This window comes from Lactuca virosa, chromosome 4 (genome assembly GCF_052849685.1).
Source record: "Lactuca virosa cultivar CGN04683 chromosome 4, Lactuca_virosa_CGN04683_v6, whole genome shotgun sequence".
NCBI lineage: Eukaryota > Viridiplantae > Streptophyta > Magnoliopsida > Asterales > Asteraceae > Lactuca > Lactuca virosa.
This window is the reverse complement of record NC_136429.1, coordinates 158,444,524-158,458,098: the sequence shown is the minus strand read 5'-3', so window position 1 is coordinate 158,458,098 and position 13,575 is coordinate 158,444,524.

Sequence of the window (13,575 nt, the reverse complement as noted above, 5' to 3'; positions counted from 1 at the left end):
AAAAACATAGTTTTTCACATGCATTTGCATTATAAGGATAAGGTTTTCCGCAAAGTTCTAAAATAAAAGAAAAGGTTTTATTTTATTTTAAAATATCCTTACAGTGGCATTTGTGAGAAATTGTTGTTTATATGTTTCCACTGATAGCAATATTGGAAAATGGATTTGATTCTTTCGACTGTGGTAGTGTCATAATTTACCAAATAAGGAAAGATTCTCATCACCCAAGTTTTCAGTTGGGTAGAAACTTGGAATCATGCAAGTTGTATGAAGAATGAGAATTTTCATCTTTGGAAAATTAAGAATAATTCCTTGTTTACATGTATATGTGAGTCAAGTGAAGGACTAAGGGATCGAGTACACATTCTTATGCACTGGTCAAGCCCACCACAAAGATCGATAAGACTATTCGTCATGATTTACTAAAGCTTAGTAAATATGGTTATACTTACAAGTTTAAGTATAATTCTGAAACATTGGAAAAGTATCAATGTTAGGCAAAACGAATAAGAAGAATCAAATAAGGCAGGAAGATAAAAGTTTCTCCAATCTGAAAAGATGGGAGAGTACTTGAGTATCTTGTTTTATGATTATCTTAGTGATTATGAAACCATATCACAATTGTTTCTCTAAGGACATCTTAGTGCATTTGTTTGGCTAAGAAGAGAAATCGTGGATTGTTGAAATGGTTAAAATCAAAAAGATGAATCATACTTCGTTCCATAACAAGTCTTAGAGTCATACTCCAAGATTGTAACTCGAGTGACATATCTTAAGGAAGGTTTGTAACACTTGTCAAGTGTAAGAGTAAAATGTGTCTCTACTCTTGTACATTTGAAATTGGTAAGTTGTGATGTTTTGGGTTAAACAGAGACCAACTAAGGCCAATTATGTGAAGTGTTAGTCTTGATAAGAATCTGCACTGACCCTTGATAAGAAATGGTTATTGACAAGAGAGTCTTATATGTCAAGAGGACAGTGGGAGTCTTAAAGCTCTTGAAAGTTCCAAGAACTAATCAAGAATAAAAACCTGAAGTTCTTCACTAGCACACGACTTCAGGTTTATAACCTATCGTGTTGACATTTTTGTGCCTATTCCAGTTAAAGTTGTCTTTGCATAGGAGTTCTGAGAGTTCTCAATTGGTTGCATAACAACTTGGAAGCAATGGCAGGCCCTTGTGCTGCCAGTTGGCAAAAAGTTAAGATTGCACAAGTTCAATCCATATGAGTTTGGATTTGTCACTAACCTTGTCTTGTGATTGTGGTTTGACAAATTCACATGGATAGGGACTCATTCACCATAAAATCTAAGTGTCATAAGGTTTCTCTCCGATTCATGAAAATGATGGTGAGGAAACGCTTTCACTAAGTAGATTTTAAGTAGATAGCAATTGTGTTATTTGTATTCTCAAAGTCGTTAGTGGAGCGTGTGGGGTTAACCGGCACACTAACATGGACTTGTGAGAAGTGGCAAAGGTCTAAACAATTGAGACTATGATTACGGCATCCCTTTTCATAGTTCTAAAATTGTTTAGACACACATATGAGCTATCTAAGGAAAGGTGTATGAATTTGATAAATTCTTATCAAAGCATCTCGTATCAGAAAACTGAACTTTGTTAAGGAAGTCAATAAAGTATTGATTTCTAGAAGTCCAACTGATTTCTGAGTACATCTCAAAGCTAGTGGGAGCATAAGTGTTGTGCTGATAATTATCATGTTAGTGGGAGCATGATTATTATGTTCAGTATTGCAAGCTAGCAATGTTAATTATAGAAAACAAAAGTTTCAATTCGTGAAGTTGCAGGGGTTGAAAAGTTGTTTTGCTATAATTAAGGGAGAGGAAATTATACTTCACTTCAATTCTAAAAGCTTAGATTGAGATTTTAATCATCTTTAGTTAAGGATATATATACGAATTTTATGTTGGAATGGCCAAACATAAGGAAATTCTATATATATTGCGTTTTCAAAATTCGATTACGATTACGGCATCCCTCTTCATAGTCAAATTTTGAAAACATGACAAATAAAAAAATATTGTAGCAAAAGACTGCCTATGATCACGTCTTTATGTGAGACATCATGAATCGTGTCCCATATGCTTCGGATATAGGATCGATTTCATGTGCTATAATATTAATCCTTTCTAAATTTTCCAAATGCTCAGGGCATTAAGAAGGGAAAAGTCTAGAATTGGATATGACTAAAATGATTAAGCAATTGTCGAGGACAATCTAAGGTTTACCAAAGATTGGTTGCTCACGGACAATTGGAAGTATATTGTTAATTCTGGTAGGACCATATTAACATATTCTGAAAAGAGGTAACTCTTGTTCAGAAGTGATAGTCAAAATGGGAATCTGGAAAGGTTTCCATAGGTGGAAGTTGTTCTTCAAATCTGTGTAAGATTAGAAAACTTAATGCAAGAAGGATGTTCAAAGGAATGTACTTTGAATGTGAGACTTCATTTCCATGGAATTGATCTCCATTGGAATACTCTGTAATGTCTGTTGACAAGTCTTTGTGACTTTGTGCATAGTCATTACGAGAGGATCAATGCAAATAAGTTTAGAATCTAACAGATTTCGTTAAATGGTAGGAATTTGGAATTCTTACATTTGCGATAAAGATTTGGGATTGTGAAATGAGCATCATTGGAATCATGTTCAATTGATATATTTCACAAAGTAAAGATCATAGATAAACATAGTGTGCATACTTGGTGTATGGCATGACTAGTGTTTAGAAAACATAGTTTACATGCTTGGAGCATGGGACAACTATTGTTTTAATTCAAGTATAAAGTTGATTATTTGAAACATTATACAATGAATAATGAGTAATCAATATGGTGTTTAAATAAAAGGTGTTTTATTTACTCTCAAAGGTGCTTGGGACCATAGAGTGATTAGTATTATTCTTGTGTTTCACTTTGCATGTTTTGACTTCCAAAATAGCTAGGTTATTCTTCCCGAATGACTAAGTTATTCAAACCATACACAGTCGATAATACGTTGGAAGTAGGTATTAATGCAAGACTGTCATGAATCGGGTTTGTAGATGTCCAAGGTAGTGGACATAGCAAAAGTTGCTGCAACATTCATGAGTGCTCCTGGAATGAGATTCGAGTATTGGATTAAACTCACGCTCATTTGACTCACTTCATGGATTTTATCACGAGTGATCATGAGACGATAATATCTTATATTCTTCAAACCTAGAGATATGACTTGTTGCCTATGATTTGGTTATACATTGATTGCACGTAAACGCATTTGGTAACTCGATGTTATAAAACGTGCCTTTGTGTATGATTCAACAAGTAGTAGAACAAGCATATGAGTCGAAGTTTATCCATTCCTTTTACCCTTAAAGGGATAAAAGCGATATCTGTGGGCCCCTCGATGATTTGGTGATGACAAACGTAAGTGCTCGGTCGGGCCTGGACTGATTTGATTTGTTCAATTAGTCAGTCGTCATAAATCGGAAATCGGGAAACAACAAATGGACAAAGAGAATGATTATAATCCATGTCTCAGTCCATATGATATCTAGAATGGAGGAATATATGATCCCTTATCTAATGGACGTGTCATTGATTTGTTCAGAGTTCGACAGCGGCTTTAAGAGCTACGATTGCTAGTCGGGTTTTGGAGTCATACGCAATAATAGTTTTAGACTTATCCAAGTGGGAGACTGTTGGATTAGGTGTCTAAGCCCATAACTATTATTGGTATGTATTCGACCCGAGAGTAGCATGGTCCATTTGGGTTGCATATCATCAGGACAATTTGTTAGGATGGACTTTTGAGAGAAGAGGTTATATATGATTTATTAATATATTATAAGTTCTAATATATTAATATGAAATCATATGTTTTAATTAGTATTGATCAAGAATTAATTTGAAATTAATTTAGTGATCAAAAGAGACTAATTAAAAACTATGGGGACTAATTATGGTAATTAGTTATATTTATATGTGTTGGGCTTATGATCCATGTTGGACCAAGTTTATGTATGGATACATAAAGAGTTGGGCCACATGAACCATGGATCATAAAATCCATGGATATGGGTTTGGGTTATACCCATGACTCTTAGAATTCAACACATATAAATACATATGTTATGACCTAAAACCGCCACCCCTAGTCACCCCTAGTGTGTGTATGTGCATGTTCTTGGAGTTCATGAAGGTTTTAGAGTGCATGGAGATTCTCTCTCAAGTCCTACCTTTGTCCTTGATGTGTTGTGACTTCATTTGAGGCTTCCACATTATTGGGGCTAAGTTCTTAAGGCCAAATACATCAAGACTTCCAGCCACACAAAAAGGTATGTTACACTATCTAGTATTTTATGTAGTTTATATGACAATTGCATGCTAGCTATAGGTTCAATACCTTGGAAAACATTCGCATGTATAATTAGTGAAAACATAGATCCAAGGTATTTAGGGTTGTATGTGCACCATAGGATGTTGTATTATACCAAAACCCAACAAATATCACCATGGATTTCATCACCAAGCTTCCCAGGACCGCACGTGGAGTAGATTCGATATGGGTCATATTGGATCGGTTGACCAAGAGTGCTCATTTTATCCCGATCCAGGAGAGTATATCGGTTGAGAAGTTGGCCGAGATCTACGTGCGTGAGATAGTGGCACGACATGGAGTGTCTGTCTCGGTGGTGTCAGACCGAGATGTCCATTTCACGTCCAGGTTCTGGAAGCGGTTTCACGAGTATATGGGTACTCGTCTCCACTTCAGCACCGCTTTCAACCCTCAGACGGATGGACAGAGCGAGAGGATGATTCAGACTCTCGAGGACATGTTGCACGCATGTGTTTTGGATTTTGGTGGCAGTTGGGATACATATCTTCCGTTAGCGGAATTTTCGTATAACAACAGTTACCACGCCAGCATAGACCGACCTCCCTTTGAGATGCTCAACGAGAGGAAATGTAGGACCCCAATCTGTTGGGGCGAGGTTGGTCAGAGAGTCATAGGGAGTATTGAAGTAGTACTCAAGACTACTGAGAGGATCCAGTAGGTCCAGAGCAGGCTCGAGACTGCTCAGAGTCGGCAAAAGAGCTATGATGACAAGCGGCGTTCAGACTTAGAGTTTCAGGTGGGCGACATGGTCCTCATGAAGGTGTCACCTTGGAAAGGTGACATCCGGTTCAGGAAGCGGGGCAAGTTGGGCCCCAGATAAATCGGTTCGTTCAGGGTGTTGGCTCAGGTGGGCCGGGTTGCTTACCGTTTGGATCTTCCAGCAGAGCTCAGCCAGATCCACAACACTTTCCATGTTTCTCAGTTACGAAAGTGCTTAGTGGATGACTCGACGGTTGTGCCCTTAGACGACATTCAGGTTGATGACATCCTGAGTTACATCGAGAGACGATGGCTATTCTCGATAAGAAGACAAAGGAGCTAAGGAACAAGAGGGTTGAGTTGGTGAAGGTACGGTGGCAGCACCACAAGGGCTCGTAATGGACTTGGGAGCCCGAGGAAGATATGAGGGAGCATTACCCGGAGTTATTTCCAGACACAGTGGACTTCGAAGACGAATTCTGATTCAAGAGGGGGAGAATTGTAACATCCAGTCCATGTATTATTTACATTTTGGTCCCTAACATATTGAATTACTGCTTTTGGACCTTATTATTATGGAATCTGGAGGAATGAGGGACCATTTCTGCCAAACTTGGATTTTGGAGGCAGAGCCCGAACGCGTTGCGTTCCCGCACTGAATGAAAACCCTGATTTTTAGGTTTTACGACCTATATAAGCAACATTATGACTCAAGCCCTGGCCTCCTTACCAGCCTCTCAACCTCAGAAAACCCTAGATAGCCTCATTTTCTCATTCTTGTGTGTGTGTGGCCTTGTGAAGCTTGTTTTAGAGCTTAGAAGCTTGGAAGAAGTAAGGAGAAGCTAGTGAAGAAGAACTTGAGTATCTTGAGCTCATATATCCGAGATAGCATCATCATTTGGGACTCTTTGAAGGTATAAAGTTCACAACTTTCCTCAAGCATGCTTAGATCTAGTGTGATGATGTTTTGGAGCTTTTTAGTCCCAAAAAATGGATCTTTATGACTCAAATTCGTTTACAGGCCTAGGGTTGCCACCCTTGATGCAAATGATGTCCCTACATCAATAAAGTTTCGATCTTTGAGGTCTTAATGGGCTCATGCAAGAGTTAGGAGCATATTTATGGAAGTTGATTGCTATTCCTTAAGATTTGGACTTAAGGGGGGACATGCAAGTCACCAAGTCCGTGACTTTATGATTCTAGAGGTCCTAGATAGCCTGGATCTGTGTTTGGATAACATGGCTTAAGCATTAAGTGCTTGATGGTCCGTTTTTGAAAGTTGGACGTGAACGCCCTATATAGGTATTGGGAATGCGTTGCGTTCCCACTAGAGCTCACGATATGAACCAAGGGGGAACGCCCTGCGTTCGTCACGACAGTGGGCCTTTTTGGGGCATTTCCTTGGACTAGTTGATTATGGGCCTTAATGGATTATTCTTTTGGGCTGATAATGGATTTTATTGCATATTGGACTTGAGGGAAGGCCCATTTGAGAAGTTGGGCTCAATTTAGAAAATTGGGCCATAAGTGGGCTTTATGAGAACATATGGATTTGGGCCTTCATGTTATGGACTTGGGCTTAGGTCATGGGTCCATTTAGATCAGGGGTAAAATGGTCATTTTACCCCAAGAAGGATTTTTTGGGATTTTAACTAAGTGTTATTTGGTAATGATAGCTCGGGGAGTCGTGGGAGCAGCCGATAGAGTCATAGAGATTCCTTACTGAGAGATACAACAGCCAGCTTTGTGAGGTGAGTCCTTTTCCAGTAGGAACGGGTCTAAGGCACCAAGGCCGACCCGTTTATGTATGCTAATGATGTCGGGGTTAGCCCGATGTAGTTTATATGCTTCCAGACTTTGGTCCGATGTCGGGGAAAACCCGAGGAATGTTTGTATGCTTGATGTCTTCGTGATTCTTGCATGTGTTCGTTTATATTTTCCGGACTTCGGTCCGATTTCGGGGCAAGCCCGAGGAATGTTTAGCTTATATGTTATGTGTTATGTGTTCCGGGCTTCGGTACGATGTCGGGGCAAGCCCGAAGAATGTTTATATGTTTATGTTATGTGTTTATGTTATATGCTTGTTGATATGATATATGTATACCGGACTTTGGTCCGATGCCGGACTTCGGTCCGATGTCGGGCGGGGCCCGATGTAGCGGGCAAGGCCCAATGTTTGTTATTATGTGATTATGTGTATGGTATGTGGTAGTTTGGGAAGACTCACTAGGCTTCGTGCTTACAACTTTCAGTTTTGGTTTCAGGTACTTCCGGTAGCAAGGGGAAGGGTTCGGGATGATTGCAGTGCACACACCATTTATTTAGTCTGGGATATTTTATACTCTGATATGTTTTGACAGATGTTTATGATATTTTTAGATACATGACTTATGATTTCATATGATGTTCGATGACTATGGTTTTCTTAATAATTAAAAAACAAAATTTTTGGACTGTATTTTTGGGATGTTTCAAAAGTAACTCCATGCTCTATTTCTCCAACTCGCCTCGTATCATTTTATATCTTCTAAAGTGATACCTCGTCACGAAAGATCTTATAAAGTGATACCTGGTCATGAAAGACATGTATTACAGGTACAAAAGGTTGTACTTTAAATGGCCCAATGGTCGCTTTTTATGGAACGAGTACACTGTTATGATTTCCAAAGATTTATTATAGGTTGTTCATTGGTATTATCGAGGTTTCTCCCGTCCAACTCTTGCCAGTTGGCAATATCGACCGATCTTCCATTCTAGTGGTCTGACTTCTTGCTTTTTTTTCCTGGAAAGACTTTTGCACGGGAACAAGCTTGGCTTGTATGATCAGTGTGTTGGTGGTTTGGTTCAGTCAATCCAGGTTTAGTTATATGACCGAACTGGTATATAACTCATTAAGTCTCGCTAATTTGATTTGTTAGAAATAACAATTCAAATTAGCCATTGTAACAGAGTCTTCCAAAAGTGGATAAGTCTAACATACACTTAATTGTTGATATGACGGTTCTACTGTCACACCCCCAAACTGGATGGCGGAAACGTCCGAGGGTGGAACGAGAATACAGTATCACAATAATTGTATACATTGAAACACAAGTACATAAACAGCCATCATATCATATGATTATATCAGTTACATGACTCGGATGTTACTTAGTATCAAAATACATTACAAGATTTGCATGTTATCAAATATAGTAGTTCCCGTAATGACATTTGGTGTCTTGTCTTCAAAAGTAGCTCTACTGATCCAAGATTAATTGTTTCCTGAGATTACATGCCGTTTTAAAGTCAACATAAAGTTGGTGAGTTCATAAGAGTTCAATTGTAGAAAAATATGATATTTTTCCGTAAATGAAAATCGTATCTCCGTCTTGTAAAAAAATTTGTATTTGTACGCCTTCAGCGTAAAAGAAGAATGTATGTGTGTAGTATGTATCCAAAATCATTTATAAAATAAAAGTTCCCATAACTTCTAAACTTATAAAATGTGACTTGTCATGTGATTTTTATTATCCAAAAATCGAGTGTATAAGTAATAACCATACTTATAAATGTTGTCTATAAGTAAATAACCATACTTATAAATGTTGTGTATAAGTAAATAATCATACTTATAAATGTTGTGTATAAGTAAATAGCCATACTTATATTGTATCTTGCATTAGAATTTACTATTCGATATTATAGTGAGCCCCTATAATTGAGCTATCGACTGTAATGCTGCCCGCCATGATGCTTCTTCAGACGTCGTGAAATGTTAAGACAATTGTCACCCTTGACCCGTCGATCGTGGTTATAGCTAGCAACCATAGGTGGGGGTTGTCAGTCCCATATAGATCTATACACAATTCTCCCGCTCACTTAAGATTTAACGATTATCAGGTGTGAGACTTAGCGTAATGGTTGAAGAAATGTCTCACATAACCCGTTGAAAGTATGTAATTCTAGTTGTAAATGAAATCAGAGCTTTTCCATGTTCAACATATTGTTCCAAATGTGTGCTGGTTACCCAGTGTGAAATGGTAATACCCAATGGATAATGGTATTATCCAAGGGGTAATGGTTTTATCCAATGTGTAAACACAAAGTTTTAATCTATCAAAACTAGACTGTTGGTAAAAATGTTAGTTTGTGTTTATCCAATGTGTAATAATATTATCCAATGGATAAAGATATTATCCACCATATAATAGCTTAAATATGAGAAACTTGTGCATATGAAAGAATAGGACTTGTGTGCTTTCTTTGAAAACATGAATATATGTATATATCTTCATAAGAGAACATAAACATGCATGTCAGGGCCGTCCCTATGATTTGGAGGGCCCTGTATGAAATACAAAAAGGGCCCCTAAATATAAATTTTTAATATATAAGAAAAAACTGTAAATACTTTAATAAGTCGATAAATAAGAATTGGATTAGAGAAAACTGATGTAACTGCATTTATGATTTGCTGACCAAAAGAAATAGAAATTAAGTTTTTTTTATGAGACTTGGATTTAAAAAAAAAGGAAAGAAAAAATAAAGAAAAAAAATTTAATGGACTCATAATTGAGTTTAATGAGAATTATGTTAAAGCGAATAAAAAAATAAGACATCGTGGTTAATGGGATTAACAAAGTGATAGAAGTGAAACTTATTAGCAAAAAAATAAAGCATATGGTGGACGCAGATAGATTCGATCCTTGGTCTACTAGGTATCAAAAAGTAAATGACGTGCGTCGTAGCCTAGCCAGTTGATCTAGCATAGATTTCTAAAATTTGTTGCATAAATTGATATATATTAATATATATACTACATAATTTCGCTAAAACTCGGGCCCTATTTTTTTCGGGGCCCTGTGCGGTTGCACACTTTGCACCCCTCAGGGCCGGCCCTGATGCATGTAATAGTATTACCCAAAGGTTAAAAGTTTTATCCAACATATATTAGATCTAGGACTTTTATGTAAAGTTATTATCCAAAATGTATTTTGTTTGCATGACATGTAACCCCAGAAAGTGTAAAATGAGTGAAAACTAGTAGAAAAGGGGGTATGAACTCACCTTTTGTGCTTTCCCTAGAAGATGGCAAGAAATGGTGAGAAAGATGAGGTAAGAATCGAGTGACACCTTCTTGAAACTGCAAGATCTTGCCTAGGGTTTTTGTTTCAAGAGTGAAAATGAGACAACCAAAAGATGATGGTAGGGAGATGATGGAAATCTCGAAAATATGAAGAAAACTTACCAAAAATCCTTTCTAAATACTTGCCAAAAAGCTTGGAATCAACTAGAGAGTGTTTGGAGAGTTTAGAGAGAATGAGAGTGAGTTTGAAGATCAAGTAAGGGAGGGGGAAGGGCCTTTAGGCCGAGTTTTATAGAGAGTAGATGGGAGGGTGGTGGTAGTTTGCATGGGGAAGTAGCAACACTCTTTCTTTTGAATATAAAATTACAGAGTTAAGGCTTTTGGATTATTATATATAAAGTATGATTTTTTTGGTTATAATATATAAAGTAAGATTTCTTTTGATTATAATATATAAAGTAAGATTTCTTTTGATTATAATATATAAAGTAAGATTTCTTTTGATTATAATAAAAGAGGATATGATTATGTTGGGATATGGTGAGATATGTTGGAAGATGAGAGACATAATTTGTCTCATATAGTTTTTATAAAACCTATCCCTTTTTATAAAAGTTTGTCATTTTTATAAAAGTGTGTGTGTGTGTGGGGGGGAGGGGGGGATTTGAGAAATTGGTTAGGTTTAATAACTAATAAAAATATTGTTATTTAATATTATTAACAATAATATTAAGGGTTTAGGTCATTTTTGGTCACTTAACTTTTGGTTTTGTGCTCATTTGGTCACTTAACTCTTTTTAAGTTTTAAAAAGTCATCAAACTTTTGACTTTGTGCTCATTTAGTCACTTAACTTTTGGTTTGGTCACATTTAGTCACTTAACTTTTAGATTTGTGCTCATTTAGTCACCTAACTTTTAAAATTGTGCTCATTTAGTCACTAAACTTTTGAAAAAATTTAAAAGTTTAGTGACTAAATGAGCACAATTTTAAAAGTTAGGTGACTAAATGTGACCAAACCAAAAGTTAAGTGACTAAATGAGTACAAAACCAAAAGTTTGATGACATTTTAAAACTTAAAAAGAGTTAAGTGACCAAATGAGTACAAAACCAAAAGTTAAGTGACCAAAAATGACCTAAACCCTAATATTAACACCTTATGATTAAATTGTTTTTCTCAAATTCGTTGTATAAAAAGTGAGTGTTAAACCGTGATAACTTTTGTTTTCTTGATGTATGACCTTTTTCCAGAACAACCACCGGAGTATCAATTAAATACTAGGTCATATGATGTTTAAAATTTATTTATGGATTTGTGAACATGTAAACCTCGTGTTATGAACATTACCCAATTCACGGTAATATTTGTGTGTTTTTATCGAATTACTACATTACCGTAGTTTATTGATCGCAATACAAGCGGTTATTCGATAATGGATTCAAAATAGCGTACGTAGGATTATAATATTCAATAATACATTAGGGATGTTACGAAAATCACATTTTGCCTTTTTGACCCAATATATGCACAATTGACCTTTGTTGAACAAAATTTGACGGATGTCACATCTACAAACCTATCTCCCTTCATTACCCTATTATTTTGGTAACTGTCATGTCGTTATTACGATTATTTATAAAATGGGGAGTTAACACAGGAAACCTCTCACTTTCCTCTCTGTAATTTTTGTCCCCGACTTCGTATCAATTTCTTTTCTCTTAATCTTTATGAACTATGGCTATGGCGAAAGATAGTAGAAGTATTCATAACACTTTGTCTTCCCTTTTCCCCAAGAATTTAGACGACATTGTCAAAATCTACCGAATTGATTCTCGGTTTAGACCCTAACTTCCTTCCGAATCAGAATCAATTACCAATCCTCCTTTGGGTTTTGTGGGGGTGTATACCCAATTCTTTAAAGCCGGTTTGAGATTACCTGCTTTCGACTTTTTGAGGGTAATTCTCGATTAGTATAGCCTTTACGTTGCCTAAATCACTCCCAATGGTTTACGTAAAATCATTGCTTCGTCATGCTTTGTAAGGCCCTAGACGTTGTTCCCAGTCTTCAACTGTTTTTTTTTTCATTTCTACATTACGATGGTTACCAACGATTGGGTCTCATTCTTTGTTCGTCATGGCCTAATTGACATCTACGACGAACTGCCCTCTTCCATTAAAAATGGAAACAAGAAATTTTCTTCGGTGATGCTGTTACCCAATTTCCTTAGGCTTTTCCCAACCTTCTTTTAATCCCCTTCACGATTGTTAGTATATCCCACATTGGTGCGACATGGTAATATAATTGGCTATATATGTTGGAGTTCCCTTTCTCTCCACAAGGGCTCTTTTGGAGAGACAATCTTGGGCTCCACATATATTTACATGGTATCAAAATTGGCGTTCCACACCCTCGTGGCTTAGCACATCCCTGTTTATCCTCATCGAGCCTCCGACTCTTAGGGGGAGTGTTAGTGTATCCCACATCAGTGCGACATGGTAATATAAGTGGCTATATATATATTGGAGTTCCCCTTCTCTCCACAAGGGCTCTTTTGGAGAGGCAATTTTGGGCCTCGTATTTTTTAGCTGCCACGACGTGGTTGTGTATTGGCAACGACGTGGCGATGTCCCAGGCTCAAACCCTAATTTTCAGAGCTTAAGGCCCTATTTTAAGGGATGTGATGACTAAGGTTCATCCACCCTCAACCTCCATTACCTCTAAGAGCCTTGGAGCAAACCCTAATCCACCCTCATCCATATTTGAGCTCCATTTGGTGTTTTTGCTCCTTTGAAGGAAGAAAGAAGGAGCTGCAGAGCTAGATCGAAACAAGCAAGCTTCATCACAACCTTTTGTGAATCTCCTGGACCCTTGTGAGTGTCCATGTTCCTTTCCTTATGGTTATAGTTTATTAGATCTTGCCTTTTATGGCATTTTAAGTCCCTTTTTATGATATTGGTTGGAGTTTAGGGATGAACTCCAGATAAAGCTTGCAACTTTATCAAACTTGAATGTCCCTTGAGTGTTATACCTTTCGGATCTAGAATTTTGAGAGTGTTTTGAAGCCATACATGATAACTAGGTCACTTTTCTTTCCTTTTTTGACCTAGTTTTGAGGGAGACATGCATTGTACATAAAGTGATGATTTTTATGACCCTTTGTGAAGCAAAGATACATTATGGAATGTTTGAGCAAATAACTTTACATATTTAGAGCTTAATCAATTAAGCTGTCTTCATATAGAAACCACAATGTGGTATGATGCTTGCTAGGGGTGAGCAGCGGAACAGGGTACCCATTTCCGGAACCGAAACCGCATCGGAACCGCCGGTTCTAGTTCCTAAAATATTGAAACCGTCTTAAACGATTCCAGTTCCGATTCTCAATTTTTCGGAATCGATACCCCCGGG